The sequence below is a fragment of the Drosophila teissieri genome, chromosome 3R, assembly GCF_016746235.2.
Source record: "Drosophila teissieri strain GT53w chromosome 3R, Prin_Dtei_1.1, whole genome shotgun sequence".
In the NCBI taxonomy this organism is placed as follows: Eukaryota; Metazoa; Arthropoda; class Insecta; order Diptera; family Drosophilidae; genus Drosophila; species Drosophila teissieri.
Window position 1 is genome coordinate 2635279 of NC_053032.1, and position 26954 is coordinate 2662232.

At 40.8% G+C, this 26954-nt stretch overlaps 1 protein-coding gene and 1 pseudogene across 1 annotated transcript in view; both read right to left on the reverse strand.

The window, feature by feature from the left end:
* The window catches only part of LOC122621349 (piezo-type mechanosensitive ion channel component), an 831372-nt gene that overhangs the window by 794591 nt on the left and 9827 nt on the right, over positions 1-26954 (reverse strand). The gene's annotated exons all lie outside the window — the stretch shown is intronic.
* LOC122621351 lies at positions 1068-2142 on the reverse strand (annotated as a pseudogene).

Here is a 26954-nt window from a genome sequence, read left to right on the forward strand (position 1 = left end):
CAACTTTCGAGGTGACAATCGACACAGGCTTTAATTGGTCCGATCTTTATTCTTTATTCATTATGTTAATGGCGGATGCCATAAATATTTTTTATACTGCAATTAAATCATATTTTAACTCTTGTGTTCCGATGTACTATCCGTCCATCTCTAGCAAACCTCCTTGGTTTAATAAAGAGTTGACACATCTAAGAAATATTAAGTCCAGACTTTATACAAAATTTAGAAATACCAGTTCTCAGTCTATATTTTCTAAATATGTAAGTGATCGGGTAAATTTTACCGTGCTTAATGCTCAGTGTTATAAGAACTATTTAAGCCATTGTAAGTTCCAGTTCGCACCGTATCCCAAACAGTGTTATAATTTCGTTAACAATAAGCGCGAAACAAACTCTTATCGTTCCTCGCTATTTTTTGAAAATACTACGGTAACATCGGATCAGGCAATAGCCGATCTATTTGCCAAGTTTTTTCAAACCTACGTTACCTCATTCCGAACAGCCTTACTCTTACGCGGTATAAAAGTCGAATTTAATATTTTGTCCCACTCTAAAGGAAAGCTCACTTCTGTATGATCTTCAACGTGTTTAGCCTGCCTATTCGCTAGGTCCCGACGGAATTCCTGGCTGTGTGCTTAGATTCTGTGCGGAAGCCTTGTGCAAGCCTCTACTGAAACTGTTTAACTTATCTCTGGAATCTTCACAGTTCCCCCATATATGGAAGGAGTCCTTTGTGATCCCTCTCCATAAAGAAAGGTAGCAAATCGGATGCAAGCAATTACAGAGGAACCCCTAAATTGTCGGCTATCCCTAAGCTTTTTGAAAACGTTATCACTCCTTATTTGCAGCACCTTTGTAGGTCAATTATATCACCATGTCAGCATGGGTTCAGGAAACGCAGATCAACAAATACTAACCTTCTGGACCTAACCACCTTCCCTTTTTTTTCTTTTAATTGAAAAATTAAATACTTTTAATGTTTAAATATAAGGTGCAGTAAAATTTTACAATGTAAAATGTAAATTTAAATGACAATATTTTCATACTCAGCTTATACCTGCCGCCAAATACTGATTCTTGTAATAATAGGCACATACAACACCACAACAAGAGAAATAGCTGTCGTGAATATTACCGACTTTGCAGTAGACTTATTTGGAATCCATTGGTTTATGATAGGAATTATATTCGATGTGGCCGGTCGACGTCTTTTTACGATTAAAGCTTCGTCGGTTTTCCTTTGCCTCCTTTCTTGGCAAATAAGTTCTTCAACATCTTTCTCCATAACCGTTACGCTTTACTCATTTAAAAGCGAACTGGAAGTCTTTCAAACGTCCTCAAAAGGTAAATCTTCTGAAATCACTGATAAGAGACAATCCACCAACGCCACATCACAGACCTCCTTTAGAATTTCGTGTGAACGATAAAGTAAAATCGGCGCTGTTATAAAAAGAGATGTATAAATAGGAGATGCATGGAAATAGTCATATAAGCGGACTACAGCTTTATAAGATGTTAAACTGTGTCCAAACCATGTTAAATAGCACAGTAAGGAAGACAAAGTTCCCACGGTTGAGCTTTGCAAAAACTGATAAAGTTCTGGTTTCTCAAACTTAATGATAGGCCAAATAAACATAAGTTGCCTTTGGTCTCCTGCATACATTCCGCAAAATATATTTTAGAGAGCTGCTCCATTATTGCAAAATGATACAGCCACATTATGATAGCCTTGATAATATCACAAGGTATGATACTTTTGAATTACTCGTAAAATCAGAACAGTAAGTTGGTCTTGCAGTTCAATTCGCTGCTCGTACGGAATTCCTGGTGGGAATCGTTTTAGAGAATAATTAACATCCAACACCACCTGATTGTATTCTAGATGGTTTTGCAACATATCAAGTCTTGGAGCTTGTCCTAAGCGGGTTACGTCGACTCCTGCCAACTGCGGCCATAAAATCCTTCGAAAATTGTCATTAACCAATCCGTACGGTGCCAGGGATAACTTCACAAGAACATCAAAGCTAAGATTTTGGTCGAAGTTTTTATAAACTAATTATTTTATCTCCAACCGTTTTTTGAGCTCATCGTTAGATTCTGGACATTTTTCAAAATTAAGGGGACGTTAATAATTGTTGATCATAAGGCTCATTATAACAACAGAATTAAGAAAATTGTACATATATATATATATAAGTTATATATAATTGTACATATATAACTTCTATTTATATGTAGTTAGTTCGAGAAATATGATCAAGACATATTACTGTAACCCAATATATTATTTTGGTCAAAATAGCGACTGCACGCCAACGAAATTTAATTTTGCTATTATAAAGCTCATTATAACAACAGAATTAAGAAAATTGTACATATATGTAACGCCTATTTATTTGTAGTTAGTTCGAGAAATATGATCGAAACATATTACTGTAACCCAATATATTATTTTGGTCAAAATAGCGACTGCACGCCAACAAAATTTAATTTTGCAATTATAATCACTCAATGTTTTAATTTTTAATCCAAGCAAAATGTGTAAAGTCCGCGACGGAGGCTGGGTATGTAAAATTTCAAGTTCATGTCCTTATGCCTGCAGTACAGAATAACACGGGTTGAGGATCTTCTGGACCCTAAATTTAAATTTTCAGACCATATTTCTTCTATTGTCAATAAGGCCATGGGTGTGCTTGGTTTTATAGAACGGTGGTCAATGGAATTTGATGATCACCTGTTTGGAGTCCACAATATGAAGTTTTTTCGGACCGCATTGAATAGGTTCAAAAGAACTTCTTACTTTTATTTCTTACGGCGTTTTAATTGGGATGCAAACCTTAGATTACCTCCTTATTCCAGTAGACTAATGTTAATTAACTTGCCCTCCCTAGCTAACCGTAGAACGATGCTTGGAACAGTCTTTATTTTAATCTTAGTCGTGGTGAAGTTGATAGTCCCGACTTGGTTAGTCGGGACTGTTCCAAGCAGATTCACTAGAAATTACGCATCCCTAATTTTAAATCAATGTAGTTCTAACTATGAGTTGCTTGATCTCTACAGGGTATTATGTTCTGACTATATTAGATTCTATCCTATTATCTCTAATTCAGACTCTCTGCCGCTCTTAAGGCGGTCAATACTAACGTTTTTAACCAATTCTTGGATCTTACAGTACAAATACTACTAGGATCCCGGGATACTCCCGGGATTCGAGCCGTACGATACACCGCAGCGCCCCTCGGTCGGTGTGACCGTGGAACTCGTGCGTTAAAAATCGCCGTATCACTAGAGACCACAGTCGTCCAGACCCAGAAGCATATTCTGGGTTCATAAAGGTCTGAGTCTATAGAAGTAGAAGTCATCCTAGACACAGAAAGGACGAGAAAACACCTGTACTTAGTATCCAGGCCGGTATTTTTCTGAACCGAGGATAATCTGCTGAGCGTTTGCTCTCCCAATACTGTGACCCCCATAAGGCCTCCCATTGAGACAGAAGGCAAAGCACAGAAGATATTGAGGGCAAAAATATACGATCAATCGATTGATAAGATTGTGGAGCAAACAAATTCTTTTTCGACTCGTTGAAAAGTATGTAACAGGCAGAAGGAAGCGTTTCCGACCATATAGACTATATATATACTTGTTCCGACTCAATAGCCGAGACGACCTGGCCATTTCCGTCTGTCCGTCCGTCCGTCTGTCTGTCCGTATGAACGTCGAGAACTCAGAAACTATAAAAGCTAGAACGTGGAGATCAAGGAGGCACACTCCAAAGACATAGATGCAGCGCAAATTTGTCGATTCATGTTGCCACGCCCACTTTAACGCCCACAAACGGCCCAAAACTGCCACTACCACACTTTTGAAAAATGTTTTTATATTTTTTTATTAGTATTGAAAATTTCTATCAATCAGCAGAAAAACTTATATCCTCGCCTACCCCAACGCTCACAAACTACCACGCCCATACTTTTGAAATATTTTTCACATTTTTGTTAGTCTTGTAAAGTTTTTCTCGATTTCCCAAAAGCTTTTAGCCACGCGCACTCTAACAACTGCAAACCGCCAAAAACGGTCAGCTATAAGTCAAGAGCTTTTTCTTGAGTATAAATGATAAGTCAGATGATGCTAGTTTTAATAGTATACATTTTAATGACAATTCTTAATTATTTCTCCTCACTTCAACTTCTCGTGGCTTTTTTCAACATCAAACATCTTTTTCAGTATTCTCTTTTTATACCCGTTACTCGTAGAGTAAAAGGGTATACTAGATTCGTTGAAAAGTATGTAACAGGCAGAAGGAAGCGTTTCCGACCATATAAAGTATATATATTCATGATCAGGATCAACAGCGGAGTCGATCTGGCCATGTCCGTCTGTCCGTCCGTCTGTCCGTCTGTCTGTCCGTCTGTCTGTCCGTCTGTCTGTCCGTCTGTCTGTCCGTCCGTATGAACGTCGAGATCTCAGCTAGAAAGTTGAGATTAAACATACGGACTCCAGAGACATAGACGCAGCGCAAGTTTGTTGATTCATAATGCCACGCCCACTCTAACGCCCACAAACCGCATAAAACTGCCACGCCCAAAATTTTGAAAAATGTTTTGATATTTTTTCATTTTTGTATTAGTCTTGTAAATTTCTATCGATTTGCCAAAAAACTTTTTGCCACGCCCACTCTAACGCCCACAAACCGCCCAAAACTGCCACGCCCACACTTTTGAAAAATGTTTTGATATTTTTTCATTTTTGTATTAGACTTGTAAATTTCTATCGATTTGCCAAAAAACTTTTTGCCACGCCCACTCTAACGCCCTCAAACCGAAAAAAACTGTCAGTGTTGAAGACTCGCCTTCGCACTTCCACTACCTGAGTAGCGGGTATCAGATAGTCGGGGAACTCGACTATAGCGTCCTCTCTTGTTTTTATCTTCCTATTTGCCACTCACTCCCTAGTACGAGTTGGCAGCATCATTCAACATATGTTATGTTAACAACATTCAAAAGACGTGGAATTCAAATATAAACAAAATTATTCTAATTGGGGTTGGACACAACATAGTATGCGATTGACTTTCAAGAGACAGGTAATAAGGCGAGTTTCCGTATAGGGCGGCGGATGATTCCCTTGAGTGTGCGTACTTTGGCTACACGCACGATGTTGTCCGCTCCTGCGATGGTGCTGACTATGCGCCCAAGAGGCCACCGTTGTGGGGGAAGACTATCCTCTTTAACGATGACCATGTTGTTGACAGCTAGATTTGGTGAAGTCTTCGTCCAGGTTGTGCAAACTTGGAGCTCGTTTATATACTCGTGGTCTTAGCGACTCCAGATGTGATGCTTTAGCGCGCTGACCTTTTTCCAACTGACCCTGACCGCGCTAACCCTTTTTCCAATTTGTCCAGATAGTGCGAGAGTTCAGGATCGCCTCGGCGTCAGCAGCTGCAGTGGCTAACTCCTCAAAGGTTCGTCTTTAAAAAGAAACTGCTGCAAAGATTCTAGCTTGTTGTAAGCTCCTACGAAATTTGTAGCGTTGTCACAAAATATGTCCGAGGGAAGTCCGCGTCGGGCAATGAAACGCTTAAGTGATGCCATGAAGCTATCCGTCGTGAGATCCGATACCACTTCGACATGTATAGCCTTTGTGGCAAAGCAAACGAAGACGGCTAGGTAGGCCGTGGTGGGCGGCTTACCCCAGATGCGCAAATAGACGTTGATTGGTCCGCAAAAGTCTATTCCGCATCTTGAAAATGACCTAGACGGTGTGATTCGCTCCTTAGGCAGTTGGCCCATTAGCTGCTTTTTGGGAGTTGGTCGATAGCGACGACAATGTATGCATAAGCGAACGACTTGCACTCACTATCCAGAACTGTTTTGGTATTAAAGCGACGGGCGTCCGTGGCCCAGCTTGATAGTTCTGTAGATGAAGATGGCGAGCGAACTGTGATACAAATGGATACTTATATGGGAGCAGGGCAGGATGCCTTTCGGTTTCTGGGTAGTCTGCTAGCTCCAGGCGCCTTTCGAACTTTAGCAGTTGGAAGCCATCTGTGACCTGGAGGAAGAGACTCAGAGTTTTAAGGCTAGTGCGAATCGGATGGCCCTTCAGGACCGAGGACATCTCTTGATCCCGCAGCAATTCTGCTGGCGTCGGCGACAGCAATTGTAATGGTGTGAGGTTACGGCGGCGCTGAATTAATTTGTACATCCAGATAAACATCGTGTGTACGGCAAATGCTGATTTTCTCTTCTCTAGTTGCACAGTTTCCATATCAATGTCAATGTTGTCTCGACTGTCCATTGGCCCTTGTTGATGATCTTGGCGTAGAAACTGAGGTCCCTCGAACCATATCGATTGTTCCAACTCGCTGATGGTGCAGCCTCTGGACAGGATATCAGCCGGGTTGCAGTGGGTAGGAACATGTCTCCAATGGCAATCTGACGTGATTTCTTGAGTTTCAGCAATTCGATTGCCGACAAAGGTTGATAAGGTGGCCGCGTGTTGACGATTCCAATGTAGAACAATTTCAGAATCGCACCATACGAACGAGGTTGGCTCTCTGTCAGCGCAGATTTGAATGATTTTTTGGTAGCGCTGTACCAACAAATGTGCAAATGTTTAAAAAAAAATTATGAAAATATCTCAACTGGTTCAAGAGATGATTTTTGTATCCCTTTAGTATCTAAGGCGCCACTGTGCGTCGTCTTGCAAGATGCGTCGAAAGCCACTCTAAGCTTTTAGCTTTGCTATTAGGCTTGAGCACGCAGTGGTGCGGAATATAATAATGAGGAGTGTTTAACTCACGAGACTCATGTGTCCCAGGTCTTGAAACTCCTGCATAAATTCTACATATTTGGTTCGAGAGAGAGGAAGAGTCTTGTTGATATTTTTGTCGACAACAGATGAGTTGCAATGTGCGATGTCACGCAAAAATCAAGGAGCAACTCGAATTCATTGTGCTTCGACTTTATATTGATGGTTGCATGGTATTTTATTCGCGTTTGTGTCTCACCAAAGCTACGAATCTCGAGGTTGCGTTGGCTCCGTTCACCTGAAAACATGAATCCAGATGCGCTCTTTCTATTCTTTAGCTTCCAGATACATCCTTGACCAGAATCAGCGCTGTGACCAGGATGACACAATCGGAACGACATTCCATGAGAGTATGTGCGACTGCGTCCAAAACTTGTATAGACTTCGCTTGAGGTAGTGATAAGGGAGCTGCGGCCGATCCTGGTGACGGCCGATGAAGCAGCGAGTGATGCGGTAATGCACATGAGTGGCATCTCCGCGTCGATGGGCTACGATGGGATGTTGGCTACAAGATGACCCTTGCCAAGGCAATTAATGCTTGTGGCGCTTTACTGCATTGAGGCGATTATCTAAGGCGAGATTGATTGGTCCTGGGCATTTCAAGGTCCGTCTGTGAACAAATGTTACATGTGTGTGTTGTGCAATTGAAGGACAGACTTGCTTGATTCCTCTGCGAGCCCGACCTATGGCCACCTGATTGACTCATAGGGGCTTCAGCAGTATGCTTCTTATCCGATTCCAAATATTGATAATGATGTTCGACTACTTTAACGCATTTGTCCCAAGAAGGCAAGATAGTGTAATATAACGATTCATTCCACTTCCTCACAGTCTCCTGGTCCACTTTGGACTAAAGAGATGAGCATGGTCTTGCAGATCTGTGACTCAGTGCTTAACGAACGCAACCAGTTGTATAATGCGGAAGCATTATCGATTAGGCTGCGCAACTGCTGACCATTTGACTTGGCGACAGTTAGCAATGCGAAGAGTGACGATATGTGTTACGTACACCCTTTTCGTGAGATCGTAAGACTTTGAAGATTCACAACCAGAATCTAAAGCAGTGGAAGGGATACTATCATCGCGTTGAGTCAGATGGATTGCGACAATAAACGAGTGTCCGATGACCAGTTCAGCGGCCGCAATATGTTGCAGAAAGAAAGGCTAAGGCTAGCATACAAAGATTATGAGAAGTTGACTGTAATTGTTTTTAGCTGGGAGTATCGAATTCATCACTGGACAACGGTGCGCACGTCAACAAAAATTGTTTGCTATTCACGACTACAAACGTCGCTCTGAGGGATCTTGTTTTTGCATATCAAAAACAAGGCGGATACTCGCCGCTTAAATTTTATATTTATTTAAACAATATTGAACATTAAAAATTTAAATTCTGTTAATAAAATATATTGCCTGGAAAAGGCTAACAATAAAATATTTTTCTTTATACCGGACACCCTTCGGCTTTCATTATTACAAAAGTATACATATATTTACTAATCGTATAAAAATAAAATTGGCACGAGAATATATGCATATATAAAAATATAGAGAAAACACAGAGAACGTGTTCCGTCGAACTTACTCCACTTTAATCCGGAGCGATGAGATCTCGACGCGTTGAATCCTGGGTGTTGCTATATATACTGATGGAATTATCCATAAATATACATTCATGCACCAATAATTTGTAAACCGAGCAGTAACGTAATATACACAAACAAAAAAATAATATACACTGAGTAAAGGTCGTCTATATATATATATATACTAGAGGGCCCGCTATTGCCGCACCGTATGTAGTCGACTGTAACATTTCAATCTCATACTTAATTGGATTATTAAATAAATTTCCGTTAAAATTTGAGGTATATAATTGAAAATTATGCCAGTTAGTAACAACATGCTCAACTATTTCCTTACGTATGACATCAAAAAATTCTTGGGTGCCATTTAAAACATGAGAAAGTGCTCTAAAAAGGCAAGCTTCGTCTCTACGTATAGGAATGACAGAGTAAAGTTCACCATCTATGATTAATGCATCTGAGCCCATGATTACTAATACTATTTGTCTATATAATCCAAATTGCAATTGAGTCTTGTGGTTCACACGTTTATGTTACTTGCAATGAAATACTAATTATTTAAGCAGTAAATATTGGAACATTTTGAGAGCTCACTTGATGAATCACAGTGCGCGCGTTTACTTCTTTATCAGTAAAAGCAAAACATAAACAATTCAACTCAAGCCAGGTGGCAACGTTTCAATGCTCTTTCTCACAGTAATCGATAAGACGATCAAAAGTTGTTTTCCTTTATTTTATTAATTTTAAATTGGAAAAACAATAATAAAGCTTACACTGTAACAATATCTTTAGTTTTTCTATTGACGATGTTTTTTCTCTCAGCTCTCGATCCAAAGTCCTCTTTTATTATTCTTCGATCATATATGTACATTCGATATATCGATAGCACTATCGGTTGTTCTTACGGCTATACAATTAATTCTATCGATATTGGTGTTATGATAGTGGTGATAGTGGCAACATGAATCGACAAACTTGCGCTGCTTCTATGTCTCTGGAGTTTGCATGCTGAATCTCAACTTTCTAGCTTTTGTAGTTCCTGAGATCTCGACGTTCATACGGACGGACAGACGGACATGGCCAGATCGACTCGGCTACTGATCCTGATCAAGAATATATATACTTCATATGGTCGGAAACGCTTCCTTCTGCCTGCTACATACTTTTCAACGAATCTAGTATACCCTTTTACTCACCTGACAGTTTCTCTTATTCTAATTTTTCGTACTCACACATATACGAAAACTGAATTCAATGCACAACAACAGTTACAATTTGCGAAATTTACAATAAAGACGCCTAGATTTTAACGACGAAAGCGATCAAAAGAATCTGTCAATCTACGTGCCGGACCCGAACCCAGATTTCTCCGCTCGAAATTGAGAAATACGACAACAGGTCGAGGCATTTTGGACAAACGTTCCTGCGAACAGAGATGAGTCGTCGCGCACGCACACACGTATTACCGTGCACTTGCCAAAACGCACACACAGCAACCCGCACCTGTGCTTTGCTCAAGTGGAGCGATTATTCCGTTTGCACCACAATGTCGACGACACTGAGAAGTTCGACTTCTCTGTGCAGTGTCACATTTGGAAGAAGATGTGGTTCTGGCTATGAAAGATTTGGTCACTCGTCCACCGCCAGGTAACAAGTACGCAGCAGTCAAAACTCGCTTGCCACAGAAGTTCGCTGAGTCGCCCGAATCAAAACTGCCACCGGATTAAAGCTTTCGGAAATCTTGGAAAATATGCGACGCTTTGCCCCGGATCCTGACAATTTCCTCGCTGAGATGCCAGACTCCATTCGTCTCACCGTAAAAGACAAAATGCTCGAAGCTGTTAACACGAACGCTTCGTTTGCCATCGGCACATCCTCAACTCTTGTTCCTCCTGCAAATCCGGCTATCTGCGCAGTTTCTCCTGCAGATCCTTTGAAAGAAGTTTCCGACAAGTTACGTTCGCTCACGCAAGATGTCATTGAAAAAGGATTTCAAGCGCTTCCAATCACGCAACCGATCACGCAGTTCATCTCGTGGCGCCAGACCTTTGGTAGATATATAACTAAACTGGACTTGGATCTCAGACGCAATTTCACCTCGACATTCATCATTGCGGACGTACAGACACCTATAATTGAAGCAGACTTCTTAGTAGAATTCAATAAGAATTGATCTCAGAAACAGATGCCTTTTTGACCCGATCACAGGACTGTCAACAACCGCGTGCCTAGCACAGGCGAATCAAACATCCGTTTCTACTGTGAAGGGTATTTCTAAATTTCGAGAGCTTCTGCAAGAGTTTGTGGAAGTCACCAAACTGTCATCGAAGTATACAATGCGACATGGTGTACAACACCACATCGAAACATATGGGACACCCGTCTCACGACGCTTATCTGGAGAAAAACTGGCCACTGCGAAAAAGGAATACAACTTTCTGACCGAGCAAGGCATATGTCGTCCCTCCAAAAGACCTTGGTCCAGCCTACTCCACATGGTCACCAAAAAAGACGGTGGCTGGAGGGCATGCGGCGATTATTGTAAGCTCAACTCGATTACGATACAAGATCACTATCCGATAGCACACATTCACGTCTTCACAGAACAGCTACATGGTGGGAAAGTCCTCGCAACGCTTGATTTGGTAAAGGCGTACTATCAAATTCCCATGGCGGAAGAAGACATCCAGCCGACGCCCGTATGCATCCCTTTTGGACTCATAGAATTCCAGTACATGCCTTTCTGGTTAAAGAATGCGACTTAGACGTTCCAGCGTTTTATGGACAATATTTTTCGTGGCATGGACTTCGTATACTGCTACATAGACGATATACTGATAACTTCGAAATCGATCGCCGAACACGAAGAACATCTTCGAGCAGAGTTATCAGTCCTGCAGACTGATGCAGACTGATAGGCAAATGCCTACCCTGATCTTCGCACACTCAGGCACCGCTGTCCGAGCTGCTAAGGACTGTAAAGAAGAACGACCAACGACAAATCCTCTGGACTACAGAACTTATATCAGCCATCGATAATTGCAAGCAGAGCATAGTAGACGGTTTGTGACGCATCGGACTTCGCAATCGGAGCAGTTCTGGAACAACGCACTAGTCATGACTGGCAACCTCTAGGATTTTTCTCTAAGAAGCTCGGCAACACTTAAAGAAATTACTCCGCGTACGACCGAGAGCTACTTCCCATATACGAGTCAATCAAATATTTCAGACTTCTCCTCGATGCACGCATTCCAACAGCGGCCTGAAAAAGCATTACCTCGACAGCTGCGGCATCTAAATTATATTTCGAAATTCTCGACGACCATCCTTCACATAAAATTAATTCGGATTGTGAATTGGCATGCATCTTGCAAGGAACTACTTCCTTAAAGCTCAAGAAAGTTAGTTTAGGTAGAGAAAGTTCGAAATACTGTGACTGTACCGCAATCACTTCGCAAACAGGCTTTCCCATATATCCACAATCTTTCTCTTCCCATTAGGCGGGCCACTGCCCGTCAAATATAACAGAAGTTTTTCTGGCCTTCGATGATCAAAGATGTCGTCATATGGTGTGGATTTTATCTCCTATGCCAGCGCTTCAAAATTCACAAGCACAATCACCTCCAGCCGGAGAAAATCGCTGTGCCAAATGGAATATACGACCACGTTCACCCGGATATAGTTGTCATGCCTTTACAACAAAATTACCGCTCTAGGCTTACCATGATTGACCGTTTCTCGCGATGGCCAGAAGCAATACCACTCTTAAATATCACGTCCGATACGATAGTCATGGCGTTCTAGACAAACTGGATATCACGTATTGGATCACCAAAAGCAATCACTACTGATCAAGGCACGCAGTTTGAATCTGCAGTTTTCAAGCAACTAGCCAACCATATAGCATAATATATCCCTAAAACCACGTAAAAATGGATGACCTTATCCAATTCGAATCGGAATATCTATGTCACCGGTCAATTTTAGCGCATCCCGTTTTATATACCATCATCGCAAAGAGATTTTGTAAAACCGTGATGAGACTCCGATTAGATCCCATTGAGCTAAAGCTTTAGAAGTTTTTATGCTGTGCAATTTACCTATCAAAAGAAAATGTTCAGCTCAATTACCTAACCCATAACCACACGTAGAACTAGAAGGAGTCTGACGCATAGAAAGATGCTGCCAAAGGTGTAAAGCTAGTATAGTAAAATATATCGCTAAGTGCTGTAAACATGTAGAGTTATCTAAACTAGGTACAAAACATAAGAAACATAGGCGTAACGTAAATATATATAAATATAAATGAGTCATGAATTAATTGAATAGAGTCAATCAACTGTAAGAAGTGTAAGAATCAGTTAACATTTAAATGTGAAGCCAAATTATTTCGCATTTATGTGAAATAAATTGATATGTTTTTATATGTCGTTCGCGTAAATTACACAGTAAATAAAAAGAAATGAAATCGTACTAGACTATAGAATTAAGAATCGTACAGGTGCTCAATTATTCAAAAAATTTAAATTGTTACGAAAGTTAGATATAGAATTTGAGCATGCGAATATTATTGAAGTTAAATTTATAATTATTACTACTTTTATGGAATAAAATCCAATTATAATGTGTGAGTAGAATTACCAATTTTGAACTCCATGCTGACCCAAGAACTGCCGTAAACCAATATCAAACAAGGGGCTTAATGCAGAATTTTGTGGAATCGCGTTGGCCATGGCAGGGTGGGCACCTACCTTTTCTCTCTAGCTGCGGCTCCGTTCTGCTGTCCCACCGGTCTTGTCGTCCTGAGTGTTGCGGACCGTGTCGCTGGGTGCCTGTCACTTGGGCCTCAGCTACCTGTCTCAATTCGGAGACTTTCCTTGTCCCGAACATAACGTAGCGATCTTGTTCCTCGCTGACTATCCAGGCTGTAGCTCCCTTGCTGACCCCTGCTTCCAGCGTTCGGCCTGCTTATATAGGCCTCCTTGTCTCCAATCTCCCTCCTGTCTCCAGTCTCCGGATCTAAAGTCCACGGTTTTACCGTTGGCCCGGTCCAAAGTCCAGCTTGGTCTGGTCCAAAGTCCAGCGGATACCGTTATTCTCCTTACCCTGGCACGTCGACTGTTGTCTTGCCGTCCTGCTCGTGCCGTCTCCCTCTCGTTCTTCGTGTTCTCTCCTTCAAACCGTCTGTTCTCCAAGCTCTCTTTCTACCGGTTCTGTTTCTCCAAACTCTCTTTCTACCGGTTCAGTTTCTCCAAACTCTCTTTCTACAACTCCTCGGCTTCGCACTGCCGTTGCTACACGTTGACTTGTTGCGTAACTGGAAACTGCAGGCCTTACTCTTAAAATCTTCATTTCCTCTTAAAATCTTCATTCATGCGGAGTTTTAACTCCTCACGCAAGTTTGCAATCCGAAGACGAAGATCAAAGGGTCGAAGTAATGGGGAGCAAACGTCAAGACCAAACAAGAGAGAACGCTATAGTCGAGTTCCCCGATTATCTTATACCCGTTACTCAGCTAGTGAAGAAGTTTCCACACTGACAGTTTTTGGCGGTTTGTGGGCGTTAGAGTGGGCGTGGCAATTAGATTTTTGGCAAATCGAGAGAAATTAACAAACAAATGTGAAAAACTATCAAAACATTTTTCAAGTGTGGGCGTGGCAGTTTTGGGCGGTCAGTGGGCGCTAGAGTGGACGTGTCAAAAAGTTTTTTGGCAAATCAATAGAAATTTACAAGACTAATACAAATATAACAAATTATCAGAACATTTTTCAAAGGTGTGGGGGTGGCAGGTTTGGCCGGTTTGTGGGCGTTAGAGTGGGCGTGGCAAAAAGATATTCTGCAGATCGATAGAAATTTATAATACTAATAAAAAAATGAACAAATATCAAAACATTTTTCAAAAGTATGGGCGTGCCAGTTTTGTGCGGTTTGTGGGCGTTAATATGTATACTTTATATGGTCGGAAACGCTTCTTTCTGCCAGTAACATACTTTTTAACAAAACTATTATACCCTTTTAATGAACGGTTTAGCGGTGTCACAGGAGGAATAAGCGTAGATGATTTTATATAAGTTAATAAAACATAAAATTCAAGTCACCTGACACCCGCTATTGCTTATACAAATGTTCTACATGTAAGGTGCAATGCACTTGACCAAAACGCTGAGTCATGACCACACGAGCGTCCGCTCCACCACACGAGCATCCGCTCCACAAATAATAATAATGCACTTGCCCAAATTGCCGCGACCGACGCCAGCGACAACGTTTTCTTAGTGCCAGATTAGGGTACAATAATTTGGTCTAAAATTTTAAACAAATAAAACGGATGGTTTTTTGACCGCTCAAGTAAAGAAAACACATTTTATTAAAAATAAATCATCTGTTTTTTTAACTTACAACAAAACTAAGTTCGTGTTAAGTGATGAAAAACTTTTGCACGGTTACAAAGAAGAAAATTTAAACAAAAACCTTTCGCGATCGAGACAGACTCCAGGCTACACAAATAATTTGCCGGTCGACGCAAAACATAAACAACATAACAAGACAAAACTACCACCCCGGCAATAATTGATCCTGCTCTGAGTTGTAAGGTACGACCGCAGCTCGCTCACACTTAAGTGTGTGCTACCGATAATTTTTTCCAAATTTACATCACAAAATTTTTTTTGTAGTATTTCATAATCATAAGAAAATAAATATGCAAATTTTCCTTCCTCGATCGTCTATATATATATAGACGATATTGTGGTTTTCAGCAAAGATGAGAAAAAGCATTCACAAAACTTGGAGACCATTTTTAAAACCTTTAGTGACGCTAACATGAAATGTCAGCTGGACAAGTGCGAGTTTTTCAAATCGCTAGACTCGCTAAGCCCCTGACTTCCCTTTTAAGGGGGGAAGATGGACGTGTGTCCAAAAATCAATGAAAGGCTGAGACAACCAAATTTGATGAGAAAGCTTTGCAAGCTTTCAGAAAACTAAAAAGTGCTTTCATCTCTAAAGGGGTCATACTTAGTTATCCTGACTTTAAGAAGGTATTTCAACTGAACTACGCTTTGGGAGCAGTGCTCTCCCAGGATGATAAGGCCATATCGTTCTTGTCCAGGACATTGACAAGAGCGGAGAAAAACTATGCAGCCAACGAGAAAGAACTGCTGGCCGTGGTATGGGGATTGAAGACTCTTAGGAATTATCTTAATGGTAGAGCCAAGGTCAAGATCTATACCGACCACCAGCCCTTGACCCATTCCTTGAGTAATTGGAATGGTAATGCAAGAATCAAAAGGTGGAAGGCGACTTTGAAAGAATACGACTACGAGTTGGAATATAAACCTGAAAAAGAAAACGTAGTAGCAGACGCTCTGTCACGAGGAAACAAAATCAGCACATACAATACCACAACAATAAACGAAACCCCATTAAAACATACAAGACAGGCGACGAAGTTTAACGCCAGATTGGGTTCAAAGTTATTGCACAAATTCAACAAGGAAATAGTTAAAGAGAATAAAGAAACCACTATAATAACAGAGACAGACAGGACAGTACATAAAAGTAACTTAAAAACAAGAGAGAACGCTATAGTCGAGTTTCCCGACTATCTGATACCCGTTACTCATCTAGTGAAAGTGCGAAGGAGTCTTGAGCACTGACAGTTTTTGGCGGTTTGTGGGCGCTAGAGTGGGCGTGGCAAAAAGTTATTTGGCAAATCGATAGAAATTCAAAAGACTAATACAAAAATGAAAAAATATCAAAACATTTTTCAAAAGTGTGGGCGTAGCAGTTTTGGGCGGTTTGTGGGCTTTAGAGTGGGCGTGGCAACATGAATCGACAAACTTGCGCTGCGTCTATGTCTCTGGAGTCAGTATGCTTCATCTCAACATTCTACCTTTTGTAGTTCCTGAGATCTCGACGTTCATACGGACAGACAGACGGACAGACGGACAGACGGACGGACGGACAGACGGACAGACGGACGGACAGACGGACATGGCCAGATCGACTCGGCTATTGATCCTGATCAAGAATATATATACTTTATATGGTCGGAAACGCTTCCTTCTGCCTGTTACATACTTTTCAACGAATCTAGTATACCCTTTTACTCTACGAGTAACGGGTATAATGACTGACCCTTTTTGCAGAATACTGACTCTGGGAACGCTGACCAGAGCAAAAGCAACCATGGAAATTACGAACTATACGGACGTACAAACAGCAACGATCCATAAGGGAAAAGGTAAAATAAGAACATCAACAAGCAGACTAATGGATGTCATTGATCTGAAGCATATCGAAGACATACTAAATAAACTAGCTGGACACATAGAAAATAGCCTAGAAAGTACGGATATGGTAGTTATCCTGAACGACGAAATGAATCAAACTATCTCCACTTTCTACACCATCAACTGCCTCTTCCATAACAGTAGACCTGTTAGAGCCATTAATTTACTGGGCACCGCATGGAAATACGGAAATACAGGTAACCCAGATCATGACAATTTACACCCTTAGAAGACAACATTAACAAGATAATAAATAATAATAAACAGGTAGTAACCCATTTAGGGTCAGACTTGATAAATTGTCTAGTGTCACTAATTCCATAAATAATTATATTAAAAACAAGAGAGAACGCTATAGTCGAGTTCCCCGACTATCTGATACCCGTTACCCAGCTAGTGGAAGTGCGAAGGCAAGTCTTCAACACTGACAGTTTTTTTCGATTTGAGGGCGTTAAAGTGGGCGTGGCAAAAAGTTTTTTGGCAAATCGATAGAAATATACAAGTCAAATACAAAAATGAAAAAATATCAAAACATTTTTCAAAATTGTGGGCGTGGCAGTTTTGGGCGGTTTGTGGGCGTTAGAGTGGGCGTGGCAATAAGTTTTTGGCAAATCAATAGAAATTTACAAGACTAATACAAGAATGAAAAAATATCAAAACATTTTTCAAAAGTGTGGGCGTGGCAGTTTTATGCGGTTTGTGGGCGTTAGAGTGGGCGTGGCAATATGAATCAACAAACTTGCGCTGCGTCTATGTCTCTGGAGTCCGTATGTTTAATCTCAACTTTCTAGCTTTTGTAATTCCTTATCTCGACGTTCATACGGACAGACGGACAGACGGACGGACAGACGGACGGAAAGACGGACATGGCCAGATCGACTCGGCTACTGATCCTGATCAAGAATATATATACTTTATATGGTCGGAAACGCTTCCTTCTGCCTGTTACATACTTTTCAACGAATCTAGTATACCCTTTTACTCTACGAGTAACGGGTATAAACATTAAAATATTTCTATGTTAAGCTAGTTATACCCGTTACTCGTAGTGTAAAAGAGTATTAGTACTAGACTCGTTGAAAAGTATGTAACAGGCAGAAGGAAGCGTTTCCGACCATATAGACTATATATATTCTTGTTCAGACTCAATAGCCGAGTCGACCTGGCCATTTCCGTCCGTCCGTCCGTCTGTCTGTCCGTATGAACGTCGAGAACTCAGAAACTATAAAAGCTAGAACGTGGAGATCAAGGAGGCACACTCCAAAGACATAGATGTAGCGCAAATTTGTCGATTCATGTTGCCACGCCCACTTTAACGCCCACAAACGGCCCAAAACTGCCACTACCACACTTTTGAAAAATGTTTTTATATTTTTTTATTAGTATTGAAAATTTCTATCAATCAGCAGAAAAACTTATATCCTCGCCTACCCCAACGCTCACAAACCGCAAAAAACTACCACGCCCATACTTTTGAAATATTTTTCACATTTTTGTTAGTCTTGTAAAGTTTTTCTCGATTTCCCAAAAGCTTTTAGCCACGCGCACTCTAACAACTGCAAACCGCCAAAACGGTCAGCTATAAGTCAAGAGCTTTTTCTTGAGTATAAATGATAAGTCAGATGATGCTAGTTTTAATAGTATAAATTTTAATGACAATTCTTGATTATTTCTCCTCACTTCAACTTCTCGTGGCTTTTTTCAACATCAAACATCTTATTCAGTATTCTGTTTTTATACCCGTTACTCGTAGATTAAAAGGGTATACTAGATTCGTTGAAAAGTATGTAACAGGCAGAAGGAAGCGTTTCCGACCATATAATTCATGATCAGGATCAACAGCGGAGTCGATCTGGCCATGTCCGTCTGTCCGTCCGTCTGTCCGTCTGTCTGTCCGTCTGTCTGTCCGTCCGTATGAACGTCGAGATCTCAGGAACTACAGAAGCTAGAAAGTTGAGATTAAACATACGGACTCCAGAGATATAGACGCAGCGCAAGTTTGTCGATTCATGTTGCCACACCCACTCTAACGCCCACAAACCGCCCAAAACTGCCACGTCCACACTTTTGAAAAATGTTTGGATTTTTTTTCATTTTTGTATTAGTCTTGTAAATTTCTAACGATTTGCCAAAAAACTTTTTGTCACGCCCTCTTTAACGCCCACAAACCGCCCAAAGCTGCCACGCCCACACTTTTGAAAAATGTTTTGATTTTTTTTCATTTTTGTATTAGTCTTGTAAATTTCTATCAATTTGCCAAAAAACTTTTTGCCACGCCCACTCTAACGCCCACAAAACCGCCAAAAACTGTATGTGCTGAAGACTCTCCTTCGCACTTCGAATAGCTGAGTAACGGGTATCAGATAGTCGGGGAACTCGACTATAGCGTTCTCTCTTGTTTTAACTTATAAAGCGTGCAGGCTTTGACCACCAAACGCTTGGGGGAAATTTCAGTTTTCTGTGGCACTGCAAGCGCATTGTTTGAAGGAAAAGCAGATGACTTTTACTGGTGATATCATAAATCAGTTCGAACCGTTCAATGGAATGAATTATGCGTTGCACTGCGCCGCCAGTTTAGAGACAATAGAACTGATGTTGATAATCGCTTTTTACCTTTTTACGATGCGGTGGTTTAGTTAACTGATAGTTTGGATTGTCAATGTGGAGAAAAAGCTCTGCTGGAAATATTGTTTGAGGTATATGATGGTTCAGTAGAAGCCATATCCTTAATATGCTGGAATTTCAAAAAGAAAGGTCATAGATGCCAGGACTGCACGGCTTCCAGAAAGGTGTTCTGCTATGGGTGCGGCGCACGCAATACGTATAAACCATCGTGCCAAAGATACCTAAAAAACGTTCATCTGAACATCCAAGGCGCTCGTTCTCGGTGTGTTCAGACAACTCAGTCGACGAACACCGCTCACGAGCAACAGTAGTCCCAATTGGCGTCTCCAACACTCCTGGGGATTCCGCCGCAGTGGGATGGCATCAAAGACTCAATGATAGTGAAAACGCTAGGATAAATTCTTCTTACCCTAGCAATCTTAGAAGTTTAAACAAATCAGGAAACACAAGAAGGCGAAAACGATTCTGGAAAGATTAAAACGCTCTTCGTAATTAATGCGTTGACTAGCGTCCATTCGCAATGCTCTAGATCATAGACAAAGAAGTCCAAGGACTATTGAATACAGGGGCAGCGATAAGCTGTATTGGTGGGAACTTTGCACAGGAAATCACAATTCGTCTTTAATAATATTTCTACAGCAGATGGCAACAAACAAAACATAGTAGGTAAATTATATACAGACATAGAGTACAAGGGTCAAAGAAAGCCTATTAGTTTATATATTGTTCCTTCGTTAAGGCAGAACACGTACCTAGGCGATGATTTCTGGAAACTGTTCGACTTATTGCCTCCAGAGATTGGAATTTTAGAGCCAAATGCTCATAACCTAACTGAGGATCAGAAGAAAACCTTACAAGAAATTGTGGATCAATTCCCGTCTTATGTACTCCCTGTGCTGGGAAAGACAAGTCTTCTTTCTTATCAAATCGATGTAGGTGACGCTAAAGGTGACCACAAAGCAGCGCTACTTTCCAGTGTCACCAATCATTGAAAGGCTGATATATGGTGGAGTTGATCGAATGCTGCAGCTCGGGGTCATAGTGAAGTCAGACAGCGCGTGGTCTTCGCCAGTTGTCCTGGTTCAAGAACAGGGAAAAGTGAGCTTCTGCCTCGACAGCCGAAAAGTGAATGCAGTTACTGTCAAAGACGCATATCCACTTGCGCAGATTGAAGGTATCCTTAGCCGGTTGCCTAAAGCGGTCTACATAAGTAGCTTGGATCTAAAGGACGCATTTTGGCAGATCCCTTTACACCCAGAATCCAAGGGTAAAACCGCGTTCACCATCCCAGGGCGTCCATTTTACCATTTCTAACTATGTCGCGTCTTATGGATCAGGTAAGTCATTTCTGCGTGCAAGAAGTTAAGTACTTAGGGCACGTGATCAGTGAGGACGTGATACGCACAGACTCAGAAATAGTGTCGGCAATTGAAAAGTTTCCGCTACCCAATACTCTAAAAAGTTTGAGAAGCTTTTTAGGACTGGCAGGCTGGTATTGCAAATTTATTGAGAATTTTGCGGCACTATCTGTTCCCTTAACCGACTTGCTAAAAACAACACGATAGTTTACAATGAGTGAAGAACGACATTAGGCATTTTTGGAGCTGAAACGCAATCGCTTTCGTCTCAAAAAAGCTAAACAAGGCACAGAAAAACTATTCGTTGACCGAACAAGAGTGTCTGGCAGCTATAGTAAGTGTTAAGAGGTTTCGTCCTTAAGTAGAAGGCCATGATTTTAACATTGTCACAGATCATGCTTCTCTCAAGTGGTTGATGGCTTAAACAGAACCTTATTTCTTTCTGGCAAGGTGGGCTCTTACAAGCGTTCATATTAAAAATAGAACACCGCCGAGGATCGCTTAACCTAGGTCCCGGATGCTCTTTTCAGAGTCAACGAAGACGAGTTTGCAAGTATTGGAGCGTCTCATGCATTGTTAGTAGATCTCACTTCCAAACACTTTCGAAGTCCTGAATATTTAATAATAGAAAGTGCCAATAATTCTAAATTTCCAGACATAAAGGTCGTGGACAATTTAGTTTACCGACGATCAGAGCATGTAACTGGTGAGCCACTTCATAATGTATACATTTGGAAACTTTGAGTTCCAGTGCAGTTAGTAGGTGACGTTCCAAGATGAGCATGATCATCCTCTGTCAGCTCACGGTGGCGTGCACAAGACACTGGAACGGATTCGAGGGTTCTCTTACTGGCCTGGTTTGGTGGGTGACGTAAAATCATATATATAATATATAGTTGTATGTCCACTAAGGCACCAAATAGCCCTTTAAGACCTCCTTTGGCACTAGCGCCAGAGTCGCAAAAGCCTTTTCAATATGGACTTAATTGGCCCATATCCTCGATCGCGCAGTGGTAACATTGCAATATTTATTATTATAGTTGGTTTTAATAAAGGCTGTTAAAAAAATTGAGTCATCTGTTTAATCTGATTCATATATTTCATTTATGCGTTCCTGAAACTATAGTGTCGGATAATGGATCCTAGTTTAAGGCAGAGCCGTTTCAGAAGGTGCTAAGGAAGCATCGCTCGCTCAAAGACGAATTCCCTGACGGTCGTCCAAAAACAGCCGTTGTGACAGAAAACATTCATGCCGTACGTGAACTGATAATGCAAGACCGTCATGTAACATACCTTCAGATAGAGGCATGCCTATGCTTTTCTTCCACCAGCATACATTCGATATTGCATGAACACCTGGCCGTAAAAAAGGTTTGTTCCCGTTGGATCCCGCACAATTTGACAATCGCTCGTGTGGATTGATGTAAAGAAATGCTAGAAAAATACGATCGCGCTGCAAAACAAGAAAATAATGCGTGGTCAACGTCAGAAGATGCTGTTGAAGCATTCAAAAACCTTGTTTTGAAGGTATCTCAATCGGAGTGGAAAAAGTCTTCGAAAATTGGTTTAAGCGCGTGCAAAAGTGTATAAATCTTGATGGAGAATATTTTATAGAACAATAAAACCATTTTCGTAGATAAATATTTTTATTTTTATCATTAAGCCCTATCTAGCAGCCCTCTTATTTTTATCGAATACAATCCAATATTAAAACAAGGGGCTTAATGCAGAATTTTGTGGAATCGCGTTGGCCATGGCAGGGTCGGCACCTAACACCCCCAATACCATCCTGGGGTGTGCACTAAGAGAAACTCCCTAGTAATCCTTCTATCTTTTTGCATAACTACCACTAGAGACGACTTATTTAGGCTTGTTGCCGGTTCGCACGCATACACTTTTAATTTGTACAGATGTTACTGAGCACCCATTTGTCGCAACGTCTAAATAACACCATCACACTCACTGACGAGATAGAGCTGGACTAAAATGCGTGCGGGTATATCACCAGAAAAGACGATCAGCTTAGAGGTTTTCGTTATATATTATATAAGCTTTAAAAGAATAATAATAAAAATATAAATAAAACAAGAGAGAACGCTATAGTGGAGTTCCCCGACAATCTGATACCCGTTACTCAGCTAGTGAAAGAGCGCAGGAGGCTCTTCAACACTGACAACTCAAACAAAAAAGGGGAAAAATATCAAAACATTTTTCTAATGTAAGAGTTAGAGTGGTCGGGGCAACAGTGGTCAACAAACTTGCGCTGCGTCTATGTCTCTGTTTCTTAAATTTCTAGCTTTTGTAGTTTCTGAGATCTCGACGTTCATACGGACAGACGGACATGGCCTGATCGACTCGAATATATATACATTATATGGTCGGAAACGCTTTTTTTCTTTTCAGCTTTATTTTCTTTATTCTTTATTACCAGCATGGTAATACAGTTGTATGTACTTATGTATATTTTCTATATATTGAAGTTCTTGGCTTTTCTCTACCAGATGCAAATGATTGCCTTTCCTCTACCAGGAAAAATCAACAACGCTACTGATACTGAAATTATAAAACAAGCATCCTAAAACCTTTCAGGGAATGCATTCAGAAGCCTTTCAGGGAATGCATCTAGAAGCTTTTTAGGTAATGCTTACCAAAGCATTTCAGGTAATGCTTACAGAAGCCTTTAACTGAGTTCTTACAGATGCATTGCACGGTTGCGGACTGTATTTGATTGCGACCGTAAAGGGTGCAACGTTTCTCGAATTGAAGACCCATTTTCATAAAACAGTTTTATGATTTGCACGTGCTGCTCGACAGTGTATCCTGCAATGGTGGTTTGCGAGGACGGAATGAATATAACACACTGCATTTGACATCTGAAAAAAGGAGGTCAGCTATCCCTAAAGTGCAATTTAAATAATTGCAATTGCTTAATATTGATCCAAAAATTATCTGCGTCTTGGAAGCGGATTAAGTTAAAGTCACATTCGGAATGAAAGATTGGATTACCAGCGGAGGATATTGGGGCTGTGTCTATTTTTTGCCACCATGGTTGGGGGCCCTGAGGCCTATATACATATGTAAAAACCTCATATTATAAGGAGATACGGAAAATTGGCATGCCTTTGTGAGGGGCGGGATTGATATACCTTTATAATGTTTTAAAGTCCGTAATTGTTTGCCTCTGACTAGGAGTAGCAGTAAATGAGATAATCGACGAACTCGACTATAGCATTATCTTTTGTTTTAAGCTTTAATCAACAGCAGATTACTTTTATTTAGGGACTTCGATTTTGCAAATTTCTTCACTTGTTTTATAACAAACAATTTTTTAAATATATTCTTAGAATTAATCCTAAACCTTTTGATTGTTAAAAATTATTATATCCATTCGGCAACATATAAAAATATAAAATATACTTTATAGACTAACAAAATATCGAAACATTTTTTAAAATTGTGGGCGTGGCAGTTTTGGTTGGTTTGTGGTCGAAAGGGTGGGCGTGGCAAAAAGCTTTTCTGCAGATCGATAGAAATTTACAACATTAATAAGAAAATGATAAAATATTGAAAAATTTTTCAAAAGTGTGGGCGAGGCAGTTTTGGTCGTTTTGTGGGCGTAAGAGTGGGCTTGGCAAACAAATTTTCTGCAGATCGATAAAAATGTATAATACTAATACGAAAATGAAAAAATATAAAAACATTTTACAAAAGTGTGGGCGTGGCAGTTTTGGGCGGTTTGTGGGCGCTAGAGTGGGCGTGGCAACATGAATCGACAAACTTGTGCTGCGCCTATGTATGTCTCTCTGTATGCTTATCTCAACTTTCTATCTTTTATAGTTTCTAAGATCTCGACGTTCATGCGGACGGACAAGGTCAGATCGACTCGGCTATTGATCCTGATCAAGAGTATATATATGTCGGAGCATTGGTAGCATTATTTGAATTAAGTACAGCAACATAAATATTGTATGTGCTAAAATTGTAATAAAGAAGAATATAGAAAACAGAACAACGGTCATTGCTGTCTTGTGTTCTTTATATCACCGAGAGTAAGAGGACTAACTGTAAATTCTCTCACTGAGTGTGACCCTTGCCTACGTGTTTGGTGTGTAGCCTCTTCCGTTGGTTCGTTCTGTGTTCATCACTTGAAGAAGTGTGTGAGCGAGACTGGACTGGCTATTTGCTGAGTGTGCGAAAGAGCAGGATGGCAAGTGCGACATGAGCAAGCTGCGCAATAGATTTTGAAAAGAGTGAAGGCAGTCTTGGTAGAATATTCGTAGTACACAGACGATATTAATTGTGAAACGACTACAAGTGGAACGAAGGGAGCCAACGAAGGGAACGGGGCTCGCTGTTCGAGGTGCTAAGAATACTGAAGCAATTGACGCTTCGACATCAGAAGTGGGATTCGACTCCCTAACTGTGAGTTGCGCCAAATTTTGGAGCAACAAAATATAAATTTTATGGAGTTGCTGCGAACAATGCAGGCTAGCGCAGCGCCTCGTGAGCCAAAGACGGTGTTTTTACCAAAATATAATCCCGAAGCTGCTGGCGCCGATCCATGTGCTTGGAGTATTACGGCCGACATGATTTTTATCGAAAACCTACTTCAGGGTAGTGCACTTGTGATTGCTCTCAGCAAAGCTTTGGAGGGCAGTTTATCGCAATGGCTTTCACAGATCTGTTTTCCTGGCATGACTTGTGTTGAAATCAAGCAACTATTTACGCAAAGATTTGTCGGCGTAGAAACAGTTGCATCAAAACTTCTCAAGCTGCTGGAAGGACGGCCAGGGATTGGAGAGTGCATGTCGTCGTATGCAAGCCGACTCGTCACTTCGCTAATGACGAAAATGAGAAATATGGAGCGCGAGGAATTGTTGGTGTCAGTTGTACGTGCGCATACTGCGCAAATGGTCAGCAGACTGAAAAAGATTGTGTGCACCACAAACATCAAGTCGCGTAGCGAATTTCAGAAACAGTTGTAGGTATAAGAAATCGGGCAAGAGACTTCGAAGGCAGACACAACGTTGGGGCCAGAAAGGAAGGAACAGAAATTTTCAATTTGCCATTAATGGGGAAAGTCAGGGCACAAAATCGCAGACTGCCGCCAGAAGAAAAATCGGGAATCACAATCATCGGGAAGCGGCTGGAGGCGTTGTGTGGACAGGCTGGACACATTTCTACTGGGTGCCCTTTGATTGGACCATGCACTGAAAAGAGTTAACATATGTTTGGTAATGGAACCAAAAGGTTCGTTCATTCTGGTGAGTTCGTTGATTTTTGATTTGATTCCGGAGCCGAGTGTTCACTCATTAAGGAACGCGCTGCTGGAAAATTCTCTGGAAAAGACTTCATAATGTAGTAATGCTTAAGGGTATTGGAAACGATTCTGTATGTAGCTCTACGCAATGACCAATGTTACCATTAATAACTTTATCCTGGAAATGTTATTTCATGTCATTATAGACAAGTACTTGAAACACGATATCATGATAGGCAGGAAGATTTTAAGTCCAGGTTTCGGAGTGACGTTAAGTCAGACAGATTCTGCATTTATAAAGTAAAACTGATTAATGTTGTAACTGAACTCAAAACATATGAAGATTGTATTAACGAAAATGTAGAGTTGATGGAAGCTGACAAGGGCCGTTTAATAAACGTTTTGAAACCATACATGGAACACTTTATCTCAGGAGTTCCAAAGACACAAGTTAACACAGGTCAGTTAGAAATTCGTATAATATATCCAAATAAAACCGTACAAAGGCGACCATATAGGCTTAGTGTAGGTGAGAAGCAAACTGTTCGTGCAAAGATTGACGAATTGTTGGCGGCAAATATTATAAGACAGAGCCGTTCCCCATTTGCGAGTCAAATTTTATTGGTAAGAAAGAAAAACGGAATTGATCGCTTATGCGTCGACTATAAAGATCTAAATGCTAATACAGTGTCGGATAAATTCCAAATTACAGAATTACAGACAGTCATAGAAACTGTCATTCAAGCTGTATTCTCATTTAATTTCGAACAATGTACATTTTTAAAATCAAACAAGAGAGAACGCTATAGTCGAGTTTCCCGACTATCTGATACCCGTTACTCATCTAGTGAAAGTGCGAAGGAGTCTTCAGCACTGACAGTTTTTGGCGGTTTGTGGGCGTGTAAAAAAGTTTTTTGGCAAATCGATAGAAATTTACAAGACTAACACAAAAAAGAAAAAATATCAAAACATTTTTCAAAAGTGTGGGCGTGGCAGCTTTGGGCGGTTTGTGGGCGTTAGAGTGG